Raw genomic sequence first — 20,975 nt, 5'->3', positions numbered from 1 at the left:
TTATGTTCCTTGAAGATGAAAATACTGTAGTAGTGATTCCATTTACATCTGGAATATAGAATTGCATCCCTAAGCATTTTATATTTACTACTAACTTTTCCTGGGGAGCATCACATGGATACTTTGAGAATCTGAGAATGGAATGACTATGATTCCTTTACCTTTGAAATGGATAACTGATTCCTAGTTTTCTTTTTAGAAAATGATAGGAAGGGGAGAGGACAACAGAATATTCTAAGAATGAAGACTGTATTTAGCACATGGAAGGGCAGAGTAAGCTATTCAATAACTTCCAGGGAAAACATGGTCTGATTAAAGTTGGGAGCTAGAAAAATCCAAAAATCCAAATGTTATAGTCAAGAATTCCTATATGCAGATAAAAGAACATTTTTGAGTCAAAGCAGGCAATTCAGTTTCCAAAACTTTAACGAAGGCATAATTCAGCATGAAAGAAAGTCATAGCCTCGTCAGTGGTGTTAACATATGTGAAGCAAAAATATGGAGATAGAAGGGGGAAAAGTCTGTGTTGAAGCCAGAAAAAGGGGAGCCACAAAAGAGCTATCAATGAAGGAAGGCCTAGTGAAAATCCAGAATTCTCACACCTACCCAGCAGTATTAAGAAGACCATCTTCTGCCACAGGTGTTTATAGAGGTCAAATATGGAGCCTGTACTTCTACCCCTACCTGGTAATAATGAGTGTCCGTTGTTCCCTGAAGTTTTAAATTTGAATTACTTTTGGCACATGATTTGTGTACATTAGACTTTAGACTTCTTTTACTCTGCCAGAATGGTGTTATAAGGAGACTAAAACAGTTTTAAGTAAGATCCACAATCTCATAACAATAAAAATGTCTAAGTTTCTATTAAAAATCTCATATCAAGACCCATAAAGACATGAAACTGAATGAGAAAGACAATCAATGGATGCCAACACCAGGATGAAAGAGATTTTAGAATTACCTGACAAATCGGGGCGCATGGGTGGCTCGGTCGGTTAAGCGTCCGACTTCGGCTCAGGTCATGATCTCACGGTCCGTGAGTTCGAGCCCCGCGTCGGGCTCTGTGCTGACAGCTCAGAGCCTGGAGCCTGTTTCAGATTGTGTCTCCCTCTCTCTGTGACCCTCCCCCGTTCATGCTCTGTCTCTCTCTCTCTCAAAAATAAATAAACGTTAAAAAAAAAAATTAAAAAAAAAAAAGAATTACCTGACAAAGATTTTAAAGCACACATAATAAAATTTTCAGTGAACAATTATGAACACATGTGAAACAAATGAAAGTCTCAGAAAAAAAATGGAATGCCTCACTAAAGAAACAGAATATACATGAAGAACTAGTACAATAACTGAAACTTAGAACTCAATAAATGGGGTTAACAGCAGGATGGAGAGGAGAGAGAAAAGAATCAGTGCACTGGAAGACAGAACAATAGAAATTACCCAATCTCTACAACAGAGAGAAAATAGATGGAAAACAAATTAATAGAGTCTTAGGGACATGTGAAACAATAACAAAAGATCTAATATTTGGGTCATCAGTGTTGCAAAAGTAGAAGAGACAGCAGGGCTGAATAAGTATTCAATAATGATTGAAAACTTCCAAAATTTGTCAAAAGACATAAACCTACAGATTTAAGAAGCAAAATAATTCCCAAACAAGATAAATCCAAGGGAATCTATAAGACACATCATAATCAACTTTCTAAAAACTAAAGACAAAGCAAACTCTTGAAAGTATTTAGCAATATGTGAGGGAATAGCAATGTGAATGATAGCAGATTCTTATGTGAAAGCATGAAGGCGAGAAGAAAGTGGTGTGACATTTTTCAAGTGTTTAAAGAAAAGAAACCAGGTGATCAAGATGGCAGAGCAGCATGGAGACCCTCAGCTTGTCTCATCCCTGAAACACAGCTAGATCAACACCAAACCATTTTGCACACACAAAGTGATCTGAGGATTAACACAATAATCTGCCTAAATTGAGCCACAGAACTTGGAAGGTACATGGTGTGGAGAGGTGAAGTGGGGGAGAGAAAAGCCACAGAGGGTAGGGAGCTGTTTTTGCAGAGAAAGGACAGAGAAAGGGGGAGAGTACAGCACATCAGGAGAGTACAGGAAAAACAGCCCTCCAAAAGTAGCTGGAGAGAAAGAAAGAGAAAGAGTGAAAACACTTACAGGGGACTGGACAAGAAATCTGTTCCCCAAAACCACTGACAAGAAGAAAGGAGAGGGTTTAAATACCATCAGGATTCTATAAACAGTGGAGCACAGAGTCTGAAGTTCTGGAGTTCAGTACCTGGCAGTGCTCTGGTGAGGAAGCAGGGTGAATCCCCAGGAGCAGGCAGCAGGGTCTGAGGGGTCTGTGTGCCACACAAGGAGAAGTGGTTCCCCTGCTTGAAGAGTGGTTCCCCTGCTTGAAGAGTATATGGTAGAGGCCATATGGCCTCCCCATAGGCAAAGGTCTCAGCAGACTCTGGAGAGCAGCCACATTTGCTGGTATTGGGACAAAGACATCAGAGTATGGTAAAACCTGGCCCCAGCTGTGTGTTGTGATTTGTCATAATCTCTGAACCTCTGCCATTGTGTGACCACACAGACGTTTTCTGGGGCAAGCTGGCACCTGGCCATTGCTTAGTGAGACCCTCCCACAGAGTTGGTGTGTGTCCAAGCCACAGGGGTCTCTGAAGCGTGGGGTTTTGAAACACAATCCCATCTGAGATAAAACTCTGGAGGGAGGTACCACCTGGCAGGCAGACAGCTTGGACACAGACAGGGTATAGGTGGGGAATGGATGGAGGCCTGATCCAAAGGACGGGTGCTTGATCCCAGGTCAGTGAGAGCATGAAGTTCCTGTGCCACAGACTAAGGAACCAGGTAAAGCCATTGCTACCTCTCCCATGCACGTGCATGCATGCCATGCTGATCAACCCCAGTAAGCTAAGCAGTGCCACCTAGGGGAAAACAGAGCGATGACACCAAGCCCCACCCAACTGCGCTTTCCAAGCACATCCCCTAGAAGGCCAGCACAAGTCCCTCTACCTACTTAGTGTACAGACTATAGAATGCTTTGTACTTTCAGTTCTAGGGGAAACTGGATATAACTTCATTTGCATTTCATTCTGTTTGCTGGTTCATTTATTCAGGGGTTTTTGGTTTTGGTTTTTTTTTGCTTCTATTTTTGTTTGAATTTTTTTTCTCCTTTTTCCCCTTTATTTTTCTTGGATACAGAAAGGAAATTTTCTTTTCCTTTTTCTTTTTTTATTTTTTAATTATTTTTTACTTTATATTTTATTCTTTTTAAGGTTTTTAAAATTCTATTTAATTTTCTTTATTTAATTTTCTTCCATTATATAATTTAATTTTTTAATTTTCTCTTACTTTTTAAATTTTCTTTTCTTCCCCTTTTTTCTCTATTCTATCAAGCCTTTTAAACAAGCAGACCAAAACACAGGATTTAGCTTCCTTCATTTGATTTTTTGTTTTGTCTTTAATTTCTTAATTTTAATTTTTAATTTTTTACATTTTTTTCTTCCTCCAAAATGACAAAACAAAGGAATTCACCCCAAAAGATAGAACAGGAAGAAATGATAGACAGGGGCTTAATCAACCCAGTTATAAGCAAAATGTCTGAACTAGAATTTAGAACCATGATCATAAGAATACTAGCTAGGGTTGGAAAAAAAAGCATAGAATCCCTTTCTGTGGAGATAAAAGAAGTAAAGTCTTGTCAGGACAAAATTTAAAAATGGTATAACCGAGATGCAGTCTCAGATACCATGATGGCAAGGATGGACAAAGCAGAGCAGTGAACCAACAATACAAAAGACAAAATTATGGAAAATAAAGCAGAAAAAAAGAGGGAAAAAAAGGAAAAATAGCACAGTAAAAGACTTAGAGAACTCAGTATCATATTAAAAAGGAATAACATCTGAATCATAGGAATCCCAGAAGATAAAGAGAAAGAAAAAGGAGCAGAACGTATATGTGAGCAAATTATAGTGGAAAATATTTCCAAATCTGGGGAAGAACACAGACATCAAGATCCAAGAAGCACAGAGAACTCCCATTAGATTCAACAAAAACCCACCATCACCAAGGCATACCATAGTCAATTTCACAAAAATACATAGTCAAGGAAAGAATTATCAAAGCAGCAAGGGAAAAAAGTCCTTATAACCTATAAGGGAAGACAGATAAGGTTCAAAGCAGACCTATGCACAGGAACCTGGCAGGCCAGAAAGGAGTGGCAGGATATATTCAACATGCTGAATCAGAAAAATATGCAGCCAAGAATTCTTTATCCAGCAAGGCTGTCATTCAAAATAGAAGGAGAGATAAAGAGTTTCCCAGACAAACACAAAGTAAAGGAGTTTGTGACCACTAAACCAGCCCTACAAGAAATTATAAAGGGGACTGTTTGAGTGGAGAAAAGATGAAACAAAACAAAAAAGACCAAAAGCAACAAAGACTAGAAAGGACCAGAGAACAATACCAACTCTACAGGCAACACAATGGCACTAAATTCATATCTTTCAGTACTCACTATAAATGTCAATGGACTAAACTCTCCAATCAAAAGACATAGGATATCAAAATGGATAAGAAAACAAGACCCATCTATATGCTTACAAGAGACCCATTTTAGACATAAAGACACCTGCAGATTGAAAGTAAGGGGATAGACAACCATCTGTCATGGTAAAGGTCGCCAAAAGAAAGCTGGATTAGCCATATTTCTATCAGACAAACTAGATTTTAAAATAAAGACTGTAACAAGAGATGAAGAAGCACATTATATCATAATTAAGGGGTCTATCCACCAAGAAGATCTAACAATTGTAAATATTTATGTCGCCAACGTGAACACCCAAATATATAAATCAATCACAAACATAAAGAAACTCATTGATAATAATACCATAATAGTAAGGTACTTCAACACCCCACTTATAGTAATGGACAGATCATCTAAGCAGAAAATCAACAAGGAAATAATGACTTTGAATGACACACTGGACTGGATGGATTTAACAGATATATTCAGAACATTTCATCCTAAAGCAATAGAATACACATTCTTCTCAAGTGAACATGGAACATTCTCCAAAATATATCACATACTGGGACACAAATCAGCAGCTGTCAACAAGTACAAAAAGATTGAGGTCATATCTTCCATATTTTCAGACCACAGTGCTATGAAAGTCAAAATCAACCACAAGAAAAAATTTGGGAAGACAATATTTGGAGATTAAAGAACATCCCACTAAAGAATGAATGGGTTGGCCAAGAAATTAAAGAGGAAATTAAAAAGTACATGGAAGCCAATGAAAATGAAAACACAACAGCTCCAAACCTCTGAGATGCAGCAAAGGCGGTCATAAGAGGGAAATATATAGCAATTCAAGCCTTCATAATGAAGGAAGAAAGATCTCAAATACAAATCCTAACCTTACACCTATAAGAGATGGAAAAACAATAGCAAATAAAGCCCAAAGACAGCAGAAGGGGAATAATAAGGATTAGAGCAGACATCAATGATTTTGAAATAAAATAAAAACAGTAGAACAGATCAATGAAATGAGGAACTGGTCCTTTGAAAGAATTAACAAAATTGATAAACCCCTAGCTATACTGATCAAAAAGAAAAAGGAAAGGACCCAGATAAATAAAATCATGAATAAAAGAGGAGATATCACAACCAACACCGTAGAAATACAAACAATAAGAAAATATAATGAATAATTATATGCCAACAAATTGCACAATCTGGAAGAAATGGACACATTCCTAGAAATGTATAAGCTACCAAAACTGAAACAGTAAGAAATAGAAAATTTGAGCAGACCCATAGCCAGTAAAGAAATTGAATCAGTAATCAAAAATCTCCCAACAAACAAGAGTTCAGGTCCAGGTGGCTTTCCACAGGAATCCTACCAAACATTTAAAAAAATTAACACCTGTTCTTTTGAAGCTGGTCCAAAAAATAGAAATGGAAGGAAAACTTCCAAACTCATTCTATGAGGCCAGCATTACCTTGATTTCAAAACAAGACAACGATCCTGGTACAAAGGAGAACTACAAACCAATTTCTCTGATGCATATGGATGCAAAAATTCTCAAGAAGATACTAGCAAACCATATCCAACAATACAATAAAAGAATTATTCACCACATGAAGTGGGATTTATCCCTGGGATGCAAGTCTTGTTCAATATCCATAAATCAATCAATGTGATACATCACATTAATAAAAGAAAGGATGAGAATGACATGATCCTTTCAATAAATGCAGAGAAAGCATTTGAACAAAATACAGCATCCTTTTGGATAAAAACCCTCAAGAAAGTAGGGGTATTTTGTGTCTTTTCAGACCACAACACTATGAAACTCTAAATCAATCATACCTCAAGCTCATAAAAGCCATATACAAAAGACCCACTGTTAATATCATCCTCAATGGGGAAAAACTGAGAGCTTTCCCCCTAAGGTCAGGAACACAGCAAGGATGTCCACTCTAACCACTATTCTTCAACATAGTGTTAGATGTCCTAGCCTCAGGAATCAGGCAACACAAAGAAATAAAAGGCATCCAAATCAGCAAGGAGGAAGTCAAACATTCACTCTTCAAAAATGACATGATACTCTATGTAGTAAACCCCAAATACTCCACCAAAAAACTGCTAGAACTGATCCATGAATTCAGCAAAGTTATAGGATATAAAATCAATGTACAGCAGTCAGTTGCATTTCTATACACCACGAATGAAGCAGCAGAAAGAGAAATCAAGGAATCGATCCCAGTTATAATTGCACCAAGAACCATAAAATACTTAGGAATAAACCTAACCAAAGAGGTGGAAAATCTATACACTGAAAACTACAGAAAGCTTGTGAAAGAAACTGAAGAAGGCAGAAAGAAATGGAAAAACATTCCATGCTCATGGATTGGAAGAGCAAATATTGTTAAAATGTCAATACTACCCAAAGCAATCTACGTATTCAGTGCAATCCCTGTCAAAATAACACCAGCATTCTTTACAGAGCTAGAACAAACAATCCTAAAATTTGTATGGAACCAGAAAAGACCCCTAATAACCAAAGCAGTCCTGAGAAGGAAAACCAAAGCTTCAGGCATCACAACTTCAGACTTCAAGCTGTATTACAAAGCTGTAATCATCAAGACAGTACGGTACTGACACAAAAACAGACACATAGATCAGTGGAACAGAATAGAGAACCTAAAAATGGACCCACAAATGTATTCTGAACTAATCTTTCACAAAGCAGGAAAGGATAGCCAATGGAAAAAAAAAGACAGTCTCCTCAACAAATGGTGTTGGGAAAACTGGACAGCAACATGCAGAAGAATGAGCCTGGACCACTTTGTTATACCACAAAAATAAACTCAAAATGGATGAAATACCTAAACATAAGACAAGAAGCCATCAAAATCCTAGAGGATAAAAAAAAGCAACAACCTCTTTGACCACAGCAACTTCTTACTTGACAGGTTTCTGGCGCCAAGGGAAAGAAAAGCAAAAATAAATTATTAGGACCTCATCAAGATGAAAAGCTTCTGCACAGTGAAGGAAACAATCAGCAAAACTAAAAGGCAACCGACAGAATGGAAGAAGATATTTGCAAATGACATATCAAATAAAGGGCTAGTATCTAAAATCTACAAAGAACTTATCAAATCAACACCCAAAAAACAAATATTCCAGTGAAGAAATGGGCAAAAGACATGAATAGACACTTTTCCAGAGAAGACATCCAGATGACTAACAGACACATGAAAAAAGGCTCAACATCAATCATCATAAGGTAAATACGAATCAAAACCACCATGAGATATACCACCTCATACCTGTCAGAACAGCTAAAATTAACAACTCAGGCAACAACAGATGTTGGCAAGGATGCAGAGAAAGAAGAACCCTTTTGCACTGTTGGTGCGAATGCAAACTGGTTCAGCCACTCCAGAAAAATTATGGAGTGGAGGTTCCTCAAAAACTACTAGGTATTTATCCAAAAGATACAGGAGTGCTGTTTCAAAGGGGCACATGCACCCCAATGTTTACAGCATCACTATTGACAATAGGCAAAGTATGGAAAGAGCCCATATATCCACTGACAGATAAATGGATAAAGAAGATGTGGTGTGTACACACACACACACAGTGGAATATCACTCAGCAATCAAGAAGAATGAAATCTTGCCATTTGTAACAACGTGGATGGAACTAGATGGTATTATGCTAAGCAAAGTAAGTCAGAGAAAGACCAATATCATATGATTTCACTCATGTGGAATTTAAGATACAAAACAGATGAACATAAGGGAAGGGAAGAAAAATATAAAAACAGAAAGGGGACAAACCATAAGAGACTCTTAAATATAGAGAACAAACTGAGGGTTGCTGGAGGGGTGTTGGATGGCGGGGGGATAGGCTACATGGGGAAGGATAATTAAGGAGAACACTTGTTGGGATGAGGACTGGGTATGATAAGTGATGAATCACTAAATTCTATTTCTGAAATCATTATTACACTATATGTTAACTAATTTGGATTTAAATTTTTAAAAATCAACAAGAAAGAAAGAAAGAAAGAAAGAAAGAAAGAAAGAAAGAAAGAAAGAAAGAAAGAAAGAGGGATGGAGGGAGAAAAAAAGGAAAAGGAAAGAAAGACAGAATCATATACCCAGTAAAATATCCTTCAGGAATTAAAGGGAAATCAAGACATCCTCACATGAAGGAAAATTAAGAGACACTGTCTCAAGCAGATATATCTTAAAAGAATGGCTGAAAAAAGTTCTCTAAATAGAAAGGAAATGATAAAAGAAGGAATCTTGGACATCAGGAAGGAAGGAAGGCCATAATAAGCAAAAATAGGGGTAAATACATTAGCCTTTCCTTTTCCTCTTGAGTTTTCCAAATTAGGCTACTGACTGAAGCAAAAATTCTAATACTGTCTAGTGCAGTTCTAAATGAACGTAGAGGAAATATTTTAGACAATGGTGTTATAAATGGGCACATAGTGGTACTTAAACTGGTTCGACATTTGATATTTGCACATGACATGATTTTCTTCATAGAAATCTCAAGGAATCTACAACTGCAAGAACTAATCGGTTCGTCAATTTCAGAATACAAAATAAGGCTAAAATAATTCTGATTCTGTGTACTAGCAAAGAACATGTGGACACAATCTGTCCATTTACAATTTACAGTTAGTCAAAAAATGACATACTTAGGGGTACATCAAACATTTATAGGATTTATATGCTGAAAACTACAGAATTCTGGTGAAAAAATCAAAGATCTAAATCAAAAATCTAAAGGGGATATACAGTTTTAATAAGTTGAAAGACTCAACATAGTAAAGATGTCACTTCTTGAAAGACCTTTTAACTCAATCAAAATCCCAGCAAGATTATTTTATAGTCATAGATAAGATTATTCTACAATGTATTTAGAAAGACTAAGAAACTAGAATATCTAAAACAGTTTTGGAAAAGAACAAAGTATGAGGAATTGGTCTACTGAATTATAAGACTTATTATATAGCTATAGTAATCAACTTTATAGTTTTGCTATCTAAAGAGAAACACAGATCAAGGGGAGAGAAGAGAGAGCCTAAAACAGACCTACCCATAAAAATATGTCCATTGACATGTGGCAAAGGTGAAAAAGCAATCCAGTGGAGGAAATACACTCTTAAAAAAATTGTACTGGAGAAAACAACAGCAACAACGACAAAAACACTTCAACCTGGATCTCACACCTTATACAAAAAATAACTCAAAATGTACCACAGATTTAATGTAAAATTTTAAGCTATAATACTTTTAGAAAAAAAGAGGAAAAATATTTAGGATCTGTGGTTAGGCAAAGAGTTTTTAGGTTTCACACTAAGAGTCACCACATCTCCAAAGGCAAGGTGAATTAAAAGCAAAACTGAACTATTGGGACCTCATGAAAATAAAAAGCTTCTGCACTGCAAAGGAAACAATCAACAAAACTAAAAGGCAATGGATGGAATGGGAAAAGATATTTGCAAATGACATATCGGATAAAGGGCTACAACTCACCAACCTCCACACCCAAAAAACAAACAATCCACTAAAGAAATCAGCAGAAGACATGAATAGACACTTTTCCAAAAAAGACATCCAAGGCATATAGGAGTGCTGATGCATAGGGGCCCATGTACCCCAATGTTTATGGCAGCACTTTCAACAGTAGCCAAATTATGGAAAGAGCCTAAGTGTCCATCAACTGATAAATGGATAAAGAAGATGTGGTTTATATACACGATGGAATACTACTTGGCAATGAGAAAGAATGAAATCTGGCCATTTGCAGCAATGTGGATGGAACTGGAGGGTATTATGCTAAGTGAAATAAGTCAGTCAGAGAAAGAGAGATACCATAGGTTTTCACTCATATGTGGATCTTGAGAAAGTTAACACAAGACCATGGTGGAGGGGAAGAGGAAAACAAAAGTTACAGAGAGGGAGAGAGGCAAACTATAAGAGACTCTTGGATACTGAGAACAAACTGAGGGTTGATGGAGGGGGCGGGGGGGACAGGGGGAAGTGGGTGATGGGCATTGAGGAGGGCACTTGTTGGGATAAGCACTGGGTATTGTATGGAAACCAACTTGACAATAAATTACATTTAATTTTTTAAAAATTTGACTTCATCAAAATTAAAAACGTTTGCTCTGTGAAAGACCCTATTAAGAGAATGAAGAGACAAACTATACACAAAGAGGAAACATTTGCAAACCATATATCCAACAAAAGATTAAAATCTAGCATATATGAAATATAGATGGCCAACAGAAACATGAAAAGATGTTACCATCACTGATCATCAGGGAAATGCAAATCAAAACCACGAGATGTATCATCTTATACGTGTCAGAATGACTAGAGTAAAAAAAGAAATAACAAGGATGTTAAGGATTTGGAGAAAAAGAAACCCTCATGCACTATTGGTGGGAATGTAAATAGACATAGCCACTGTGGAAAACAGCAAAGGGCAACTGGAGACATCTTTGTGATGATGAAAATATTCTGTATTTTTAGTGTACCAATGTCAATATCCTGGTTGTGTGTTGTTCCATAGTTTTGTAAGATGTTATCACTGGGGAGAAACATTAGATTTCTCTCCACTATTTCTTAAACTACATATTAACCTACAATTATCTCAGAATAAAATATTCAATTAATAAAGGGGGACAACATTGGATTTGCCAATGATTTCTTGGATATGACACCAAAGGCAAAGGCAACAAAAGAATAGACAAATTAGACCTAATGAAAATTTTAAAATACTGTGCATTAAGAGACACTGTCAAAAGAGTAAAAAGGCAACCCAGAAAATGGGAGAAAAAAATACAAATCATATATCTGATAAGGGGAGATTAATACCTAGAATATATAGAGAACTAAAGCTTAAGAAAAATACAGTAATCCAATTCAAAAATGGGCAAAAGGGTTGAACAGACATTTCTCCAGCGAAGATACACAAATGGCCAACAAGCACATGAAAAGCTGTTCAACATCACTAATAATTATAGAAATACAAATCAAAACTACAGTGGGATTCTACCTCACATCCATTAGGATGAGTACTATCAAAAACAACAACAGAAAATAACAAGTGTTGGTAAAGAGACAGAGTAACCAGAACCTTTTCAATTGTTGGTGGGAAATACACAATAATATAGCTGCTATGAAAAACAGTATGGTGGTTCTTCAAAAAATTTAAAGTAAAATTATGACCCAGCAATTCCACTTCTGGGTATGTACCCAAAAGAATTGAAAACAATGTCTCAAAGAGATATTTTTACACCCATGTGTCATTGCAGCATTATTCAGAATAGCCAAAGGTAGAAGCAACCCAAGTGACCATTAATATGTGAATGGATGAACAAAATGTGGTATATAATACAATGGAATATTATTCAGCTGTAAAGAAAAAAAAGGAAATTCTGATATATGCTGCAAAACATGGATAACCTGAGGACACTATGCTAAGTGAAATAAACCAATAACAAAAAGACAAAGGAGGTATCTAGAATAGTCAAATTCAGAGAGACGGAAAATAGAATCACAATTTCCAGGGATTGAGAGTGGAGAGGAGAATGGTGTGTTATTGTTTAATAAGAAAATTCAAGTTTTACACAGAGTTCTGAAAATGGATGGTGGTGGTGGTTGCACAACAAAATTAATGTACATAATATTACTGAACTGTACACTTAAAATGGGTATGATGGTAAATTTTGTGTGTATTTTACAATAAAAAATTTAAAAATAAAAGGGGTAAGTCACAGACCTTATTAATGTTTATTTATAGCCGTCCAGACATGGAGGAAAAGGTGTACTTGAATGCACTTGGCTAAAACTGGGATACATTATTAGGCTTTTCCAGAGCCATGATATTCTGCCCCTCTAAACCACCTCTCTCCCTTTGCTCTCAATCTATGCTCACCACACAGTATTCTTTTTTATCTCTGTATGTTCCTCCTTTATCTTTTTAAATAAAAATTGCATACACTTCAGGTGTACAACATGAGTTTATATACATATAGTGAGATGATTACTATAGTCAAGCTAATCAACATATCATATCCTCACATAGTTGCCACTTTTATGTGTGTGATGAGAGCACCTTAAATCCATGCTCATAGCAAACATCCAGTATTCAGTATAGTATTATCAACTGTACTTATCATGTTCATTAGATCTCTAGACTTGTTCATCCTACGTAACTGCAACTTTGTACACTTTGACCAACGTCTCATTTCTCCACTTCCCCACCCCTAATAACTACACTTGTATTCTCTGTTCTATGTATTTGACTTCTTTAGATTCCACATATGAGATCAGTATTTTTATGTGTCTGGCTTACTTCATTTAGCATAATGTCCTCCAGCTTCATCCATGTTGTCACAAATGGCAGGATCTCCCTGTTTTCTAAGTTTGAATAATATTCTACTATATATTTCTATAGATATATATCACAATTTCTTTGTCCATTCATCCATCGGTGGGCACTTGGGTTGTTTCCATACCTTGGGTATTGTGAATAATGCTGCAGTAAACATGAGAGTGCACATATCACTTTGAGATCCTGATTCCATGTCCTTTGGTTATACACCCAGAAGAGGGATCGTTGGATCATGTGGCAGTTCATTTTATTTTAGTTTTTTTTCAGAAAACAGTATAGAGGTTTTTGCTATTAAGTTGTGAGTTCCTTCTACATTTTGAATACTAACCCCTTTACAGATATATGGTTTGCAAATATCTTCTCCCAATCTGCAGGTTGCCTTTTCATTTTGTTGATAGTCTCCTTTGCCGTGGGGGAGCTTTTCAGTCACTGTAGTCCCATCTGTTTGCTTCCATGCAGCTTTCTGATTTGAGTGGCTCCTCAGGTGAGCTTGCCACAGGGAGCCTGCAGACCTACTTGGCCCAGGCCCTGTGGTAGTTAAGAGTCTCACTGTAAATGAACATACTGGCACATTCTGTATGTATGTAGCAGCCTCATGGGAGATCTTGAACTCCCACCATGCTCACCCATACTCCCCTCTGGGTGCCCTGAAGAGCCAGAGTCTGGAGCTGCTAGGTGAAAGCCACCACTTGGGCTGCAGTGCTGCTGCCCCTGGATTATCCCTGTGCAGCCAGCCACCCTTGGCCCCTACCTTTCTGTCCTGGGTGTTGGCTTTAACTGATACAGTAATGTTCAATGTTAGCTCTGAGGGAGCACTGCAGCCTACATCTTTTATCCTAAAAACAGAGAAATCCGCCTTTGAGATAGTAACTCACAGCCTATGGCTTGCTCATTCACAACTGTTTGTGAATTCTTTGCCATAGTTATAATTCCTTTCTATTCTGGATTGCCTGGCAGCCAACATTATGTCTCACATAGATTCATGCATATATCATATATAAAAATATATTTCCTCTTTTCTGTATCTTTCTTTTTTTTCCCTATATCCTGATGCAGAGACTCAGAATCTAATAATGCTCAGCACTTGCCAATTAAGAGTCTTACCATATAATTCTTATCTTCCCAGGTCTATATATATTACATTAAGTTCAAACCTGGCAAGTCTCCTCCTTGACACCTACTGCTGGGTAAGTGACTCACACAGGAACTAGAGAAAGAAAGGTGGCACAGGCATTTAAACCTACCCTGCCCGGTAGCATGTGCTAAGCAGGCACTCCAGTGTCTGGGGACTGACTCACAGAGTGAGGCCTTCTGGGGCTTTAGGTTTTTCTTACCCAGAAAATAGGATCAACACCACTGCCATCATGAATTATTCAACACGTGCCTGGGCTACTCCTTGGTGAACAACAAAATAATGGAAACTGACAAAATTGATTTGTGGTGAATTTTTAGTGAAGCCAAGTTCATGGCAAGTGAGCAAGGGCAAGCAGGGCTCAGAGGAACCTGACCACAAAAACGGTCAGCCCACAATTCCCCTGGAACATCACTGCCTGGCCAACAGCACAGCCAGGCCAGAGGACTGTACCAGGCTTCTTTTCCTCTGATGGCTTGGGGGAGGTGAACACTCTCTCCCACGGAAAAAACATAGGCACTTGGACTCACCAAACCAGTTCCCCAGCCAGAGGATGGGCAAGACTCTTAAAGCATTTCATGAAGCATTTGAGTTACTAGATAATTAGAAACTCAATTACCAAATCTCTAAACGTAATTTCAGCTGCTTAGCAGAGTGCTAAGAAAGAAAGGCTTCAATTCAGCACATTTTGAATTTTACATTAGGGCTTCACTAATTAGAAGGAAAAAACATATTGGCACCATGTCTATCCTTCCATTAATCTTCCTCAACTTATATTCTGCTGCCTGTTATTATATAATCATTAAATGTAAAATATTAAACTGGACATTTGACTTTATTGATCACTTTATGGGCTAAGGATACAGCAAGTAATTATCTGCCAAGACAGATTCATCGATTGGGCTGTCATTGGAAGAGCTGAAATTGACACATAGTTGATTATTATTCTAGTGTACTGTTTTCATCAATTATTTTGTCTCATTCTCTTTCTCATCAAGAGTTGTGTATTTATAGTTTGTTTCTATTTAAAAATTCAAAAAGCAGACTTTTTGCCCTGAAACCAGATGGGTGGTTTTCTGTGTAAATCAGAAACTCTGCAGTTTAAGTATACAGACTTACTTTTATAGACTTGCACATTTTATCTAATCTAATACCAGGAAACTTTAGACTAGTATTTTATCTCTCTACACCTCAGTTTTTCTACTTGAAAAATAATCTTATGTCATCTGGATTTTTTTCCTTCCTTACTCTGCTTGTTCCTTCAGTATTTAAATTCAGTACAGTTTGATAAAGAGGTATGGGGCCCTTCCAATGTTCCAGGCACTTCGCAAGATGCTGAGGATGCCAAGAGCTTCCTTGAGGACAGGGATGCTTACAGCCTAGTAAAGGAGACTGATCTGGGCCTAAATAAAGGGCATGAAAGAGTCTAAGAAGGTGGAGGCTGAGTGTGAGCAATAACTGGAACTCAGCAGCCTTCTGGTTCATTCTGATGCAGGGAAAGATGTTTTAGCACAGTTTTAAATACTGTGCTAGCAACAGGGTCAAAGTCACCTACCATATTCAGGGCATGGAGAATGGGAAAAAAATAAGGATTATTTTTAAATGCCTTCCTGGGACATGGAAGAAGGCAGTTCTTGGAGCTCACCTATTTCAGAACTTAGCAGCTGACTTCATGGATGATCTCTAACACAGACTAGAGTTTCATGGAATTCCTTTCTTGGAACAGAGAAGTCCTAATGTAGTGTTTTGCCTAATTCCCATTTGTTTAGGTCATGGACATAGAATTTAGCAATATAGCTTGTGACATACAGTTCTTTCCATCTTTAATTTTATACTCCATATGGACAGGGACCATCACTTCAATTTTTTCTTACCTGTTTGTTCCCACTTCTTTGTATTTCTGCTTTCAGTAGGTATTCAATAAAAGATAATAAAAGCTTCTTGTGAGGTAGAGAGTAGTGACCCACTTGAATAACCCAGCTTCCATGAAGGTGAGTTCTAAATTTCAATTAGAATAGTTTGGGCACATGGTAGATGTACATTAACTTCTCTCAGTTTACCTGGGACAAAGCAGTTCAGGTCACTTTCAATAATGGGGGCTTGATGGCTGAAAACATGAATATATGAAACTGAAATTGATTTCACTTAAGCATCTTTCCAATGTTGACATGGGACACAGCATAGTGTCATGGAAACATCATTGTATACTGGTTAAGAAACCTGGGTTTTGGTCTCAGTGACCCTAGAAGGTGATCCAACCCTTGTCAACGAAGTAGGACCAGATACTCAGGAAAGGCACTTCTCACTCTGAAATTCTACCGTTCTATTTTGCCTTGAGTTAGGTAGACCAGTAGTTAGCATTCACAACGGCAATTAAAAGATAACGCAGTGTATTCAAATTGCATTTTCCAAGGATTGCAATTCTAGGAATTCACAGACTACACCAGAGTTTAAATCTCTTTGCTCCTACCCAACCCAACTCCATCGACTTTGTGCATTCTCACTGCATGTATGTGGCTAAAGGAAAGAAAATGATTTGCTATTAAGTTGTGATGACTTAGGCTTTGGAAAGTATTTGTGAGTGGGCAACAATTATTTTTTGAATTTTCAAGTAAATCTGTAGTATGTTTTTCTGTATCATTACAGAACTGTGGAAAGATTGTTTTTGTTTTGTTTTACTAAAACTCCAGCATTTTTAGAGTAGAAGGTCTCAATCTTTCTTTACCTTTTTCCTTTTTTCTTTTTTTAATGTCTACTTGAAACTGTGAACTATTTCCTAGAACAATGATGAAGCTCATAAATAAAACAGTTTGCCTACAATTTCAGGTTAGTGGGAAGGGCATAGGGAGCTGTTTCCAGGTTAGGAATCCCCCCACCCCAGGCCTATTGTAGGGCCAGGTTTAGCTCTAATATGAATATTTTTATCTTTAACCCTCTTAGTTCTGCTACCTACTAGCTATGCAACCACAAACAAGTTGCTTAACCTTTCTGACCCCCCTTTGGAAACAGAGGAATTATATTTACTTGCAATTGGTTGGGAGCACTAGCATTATTAACCAATGTAAGTAAAGCACCTAGTACTGTGAATGTTTACTCACTATATGTGTTCTTCCCCTTCCTCATTTCTTTTCTTAATCTCAGTCAAACTCACATAACGATATGCTTTCCTTCAGCATTTTGGAGTCCCAACTCTTTTTGTATTTTCCACATTCTTCGTTAATACCACCCCCACCTCTAACTTACTCTTTGTATTGTTCAGTCTTATATAATACACTGGATTTCTTCCCTTTTGTTTTAAAATTTTCTACTATTTAGGAACAGCACCATTGTGCTTCTTTTGCCAAAATGGGGTTCATTTTTAATTCTCCAGCTTTGCTACTTCTAAGGTAAAGCCTTAGTCACATTAGCATGGCCTGGAATTTCCCATTTTAAATCTTTCCTGGGGCTGAAAATTAATCTTTCCTTAGGCAGTACCTAAAGGGTATGCGTATTGAGTGATCTAACGATCAATTAAACACTCGCTGAGGTGCGGCAAAGAAACTATTTCTTTACATAAAAAGAGGCAATGGTAATGCAGGTAGCATCCAGGAACATGGTGTTAAACTTGCCTAGGCTCTGAAAGGAACACTGGGATCCAAACCTAGTGGGTGACATTGGGCCTCAAGAGTACAGGAGACAGAGTGGAAAACTAATTCTTATTGAGCAACAATTATGTGCCTGGTAGAAGTCAAAGGTTGCAGTATGGAGGCCTACAGCCCACAAGTGTGGGGTTTTCTGTTTGTTTTAAAAAATCGTAGATCTAGGGGCGCCTGGGTGGCTCAGTCGGTTGAGCGACCGACTCGGCTCAGGTCATGATCTCACGGTTTGTGAGTTCGAGCCCCGCGTCGGGCTCTGTGCTGCCAGCTCAGAGCCTGGAGCCTGCTTCTGATTCTGTGTCTCCCTCTCTCTCTGACCCTCCCCTACTCATGCTCTGTCTCTGCCTCAGAAATAAACATTAAAAGAATTTTTTAAATAAAAAAAATCATAGATCTATATTTAAAAGAAGAAACATTATATGTATATACATCATATATACACACAAGGATCTTATGACTTCTGAAAAATCAGTATATTTTGCAACACTACGCTCAAATTCTTACATGGCAACAAGATAGAGGAAACTGGAGACACTATCATTATGGAGGTACAAGCGCTCAAGGTTACTTGTGTGTACATTTTGTACCTGGTCCTCTTGCCTCCCATTTACTTCCTTTTTGGTAAACCATTGAAAATCTGACTCTTCTCTTTTTTCTCTTTCCCTATATATATATTTGTATGTATATGTGTGTGTATATACAATATGATATGTATGTATGTATATATGTGTGTGTGTGTAATAAATAAGACACTATATATATATGTTTAATTTCTTTGATGCAGATGATGTTGGCTCTGTTACAAATGAGAAAATGTGAAGATCCTCAAGTGACTTAGAGCACAATTGCAAGGAGACAATAAAGACATGTCACCTGAACTTGCCTACCTAATGTAGCCCTACAGGAGTGGTTCTGAACCATGGACACTTTTGGTTCCCAGAGGACATTTGCCAATTTGTGGAGACATTTTTGGTTGTCGCACATAAGCCATCTAGTGGATGGAGGCCAAAGATGCTGCACATCCTGCAATGTATAGAAGAACCCACTCACTATAACCAAGAATTATTTGGTCCAAAATATGAAATCATCAGTAGTGCCAAAGTGGAGAAACCCTGCTTTAGAGGGCTGTGGCCATGCTTATAAAAACATCTCTCTCTAGAGGACCTTGTCACTGTCTTGGTAACAACAAGGGGTTCCTGTCACTATCTATAGCAACCATGGAGAAGCTTTGAGCTGTCAAAATTTCACACGATTGAGATCCTCTCTCCCATCCCGGAGAATCCAATTAATGTTTTAGGAGGTGGGAGACAAACCAAAACTGAAATAATGTACTATCAGCAGATCCTCACTGTAGAAATTCTCAAAGACTCATGGAAGTATTTTGGGAAGAAGGAAATGATTGCAAAAAAAAAAAAAAAATCTGGAATGCAAGAAGAAAATGGTAGGAGCATTAAAAAGGTTAATGATGTATAAAACAATAACAATGATGTCCAATTTAGGGAGTTAAGGAAATAAGTTAGAACAAAGTGTCTAGACAACAGTAGCATGTAAATAGCACATGGAAATGGAGTGTGAAAGTTCTAAATTCCTTAAAGATAAAGCTACTCATTGAAATCATAATTTGTTAAGATATATAAGCATATTAAAATTTCAGGAGAATGATTAAAAGAATAAAGATAAAATATATAATTTCCAAGTTAATGAAGGGAAAAATTCAATGGGGGTGGATCTCAATCCAAAAGAATGGGGGGAAAAGGAAAATTCAAAACAATTGGAGCAATATGAAACAAATCACAAAAGAAGGTGGTAAAATAAATCCAAATATATGAGTAATCATGATATATGTAAATAGACTAGAATTTATAAGTTTAAATTATCAGACTAGATAAAACATACAAATCCAGAATGTATGTTCTATATACAAGGAAAACATTACAAATTAAAGAAGCAATTAAAAGGTTTTTTTAGGGGTGCCTGGGTCGCTCAGTTGGTTAAGCACCGGACTTCAGTTCAGGTCATGATCTCACAGTTTGTGGGTTTGAGCCCTGCATCGGGCTCTGTGCTGACAGCTCGGAGCCTGGAGCCTACTTCTGATTCTGTCTCCCTCTCTCTCTGTTCCTCCCCTGTTCATGCTCTGTCTCTCCCTCTCTCTCTCAAAAATAAATAAACATTAAAAAAATTTTTTTAAGTTTTTTTAAATGAATAAAGATATAATACGCAGAAGAAAGTTGATGTAGCTATATTAATATAGGCAAAATAGAGTTTAAGGTCACAAGCATACTATAGATAAAGATGATCACTATATATTGTTAAAAGTTTAGATTTACCAGGAAGATACAATTCTAATTTCCGTGTATCTAACAAGATAGCTTCAAAATATTTAAAGTAAAAATTGATAGAATAAGGAGAAATTGATAAATCTATCATCTTGGTGGGCAATTTTTTCACTTTTGATAGATAAGAAACCAGTAATGATATAGAGTATTTGAACAACATAAGCAACAAGTTTAATCATGCACATAAAACACTGCTTCTGACAGCTGGAGAATACATATTCTTTTTGAGCTCAAAAGGAATATTTATAAAAAGTGACCAGACCTAATGTGAATCTCAACAAGTTTGAATAAAAACTGGTATCAACTGGTATCATACAGCCCGCCATACAACTAGATCAGTATTGTTATAGCAATAATTCTGAAAATTAAAAATTATGCTTCTGTTTACCTCATGAGTAAAAGAAGAAACTAAAATGGAAATCAGATGAAACTTACCAGTTTTAAAAATGCTACCTTTCAAAATTAGTGAGAGGCAACTAACATGATACTTGAAGGAAACTTGTAATCTTTTATTTTTAGAGATAGCAAGTGAGAGTGTGAGTGGGAAAGAGGGGTGGAGGGAGAGAGAGAGAGCGAATCTTAAGCATGCTGAGTGTGGAGCCTGATGTGGGGCTCGATCCAAACACCCTGGAATCATGATCTGAGCCAAAATCAAGAGTTGGACGCTCAACTGACTGAGCTACCCAGGCTCTCCAGGAAATTTATTATCTTGAATGCTTACATTATGGTTTCAAAAATGGTTGAAAAAATTATTAAGCCATGAACAAAAATGTTTATTAAAAAAAACACAACAGAATAAGCCAAAGTAAAATATTTAAAAGGTAATAATAAAGGTAAAAGCAGAGATTAATGGAATGTAAGACAAAGCAATAATTGAGAATATAAATTAAGTTGAAAGTAGTTTCTTTAA

At 37.0% G+C, this 20,975-nt stretch overlaps 2 long non-coding RNA genes across 3 annotated transcripts in view; one reads left to right on the top strand and one right to left on the bottom strand.

Annotated features, from left to right (window-relative positions):
• LOC122227963 overlaps positions 1–20,975 on the bottom strand; it is a 100,240-nt gene that overhangs the window by 37,986 nt on the left and 41,279 nt on the right. Inside the window, exon 1 of one of the 2 annotated variants that reach the window (XR_006206300.1) lies at positions 2,294–2,488. The exons of the other annotated variant lie outside the window; for it this stretch is intronic. This is a non-coding gene — a long non-coding RNA (uncharacterized LOC122227963). Of the gene's footprint in view, positions 1–2,293; positions 2,489–20,975 lie in introns of those variants that run through there. 2 annotated transcript variants of the gene reach the window in all.
• On the top strand, positions 2,646–18,892 carry LOC122227961. Its single transcript, XR_006206299.1, has 3 exons — positions 2,646–2,871; positions 14,089–14,149; positions 18,514–18,892. It is a non-coding gene; the product is annotated as an uncharacterized LOC122227961 (long non-coding RNA).

The sequence above is a fragment of the Panthera leo genome, chromosome C1 (assembly GCF_018350215.1).
Source record: "Panthera leo isolate Ple1 chromosome C1, P.leo_Ple1_pat1.1, whole genome shotgun sequence".
NCBI classification, from domain to species: Eukaryota; Metazoa; Chordata; class Mammalia; order Carnivora; family Felidae; genus Panthera; species Panthera leo.
Note: the sequence above shows the minus strand (reverse complement) of the source record. Positions and strands in the feature narration are given on the sequence as shown.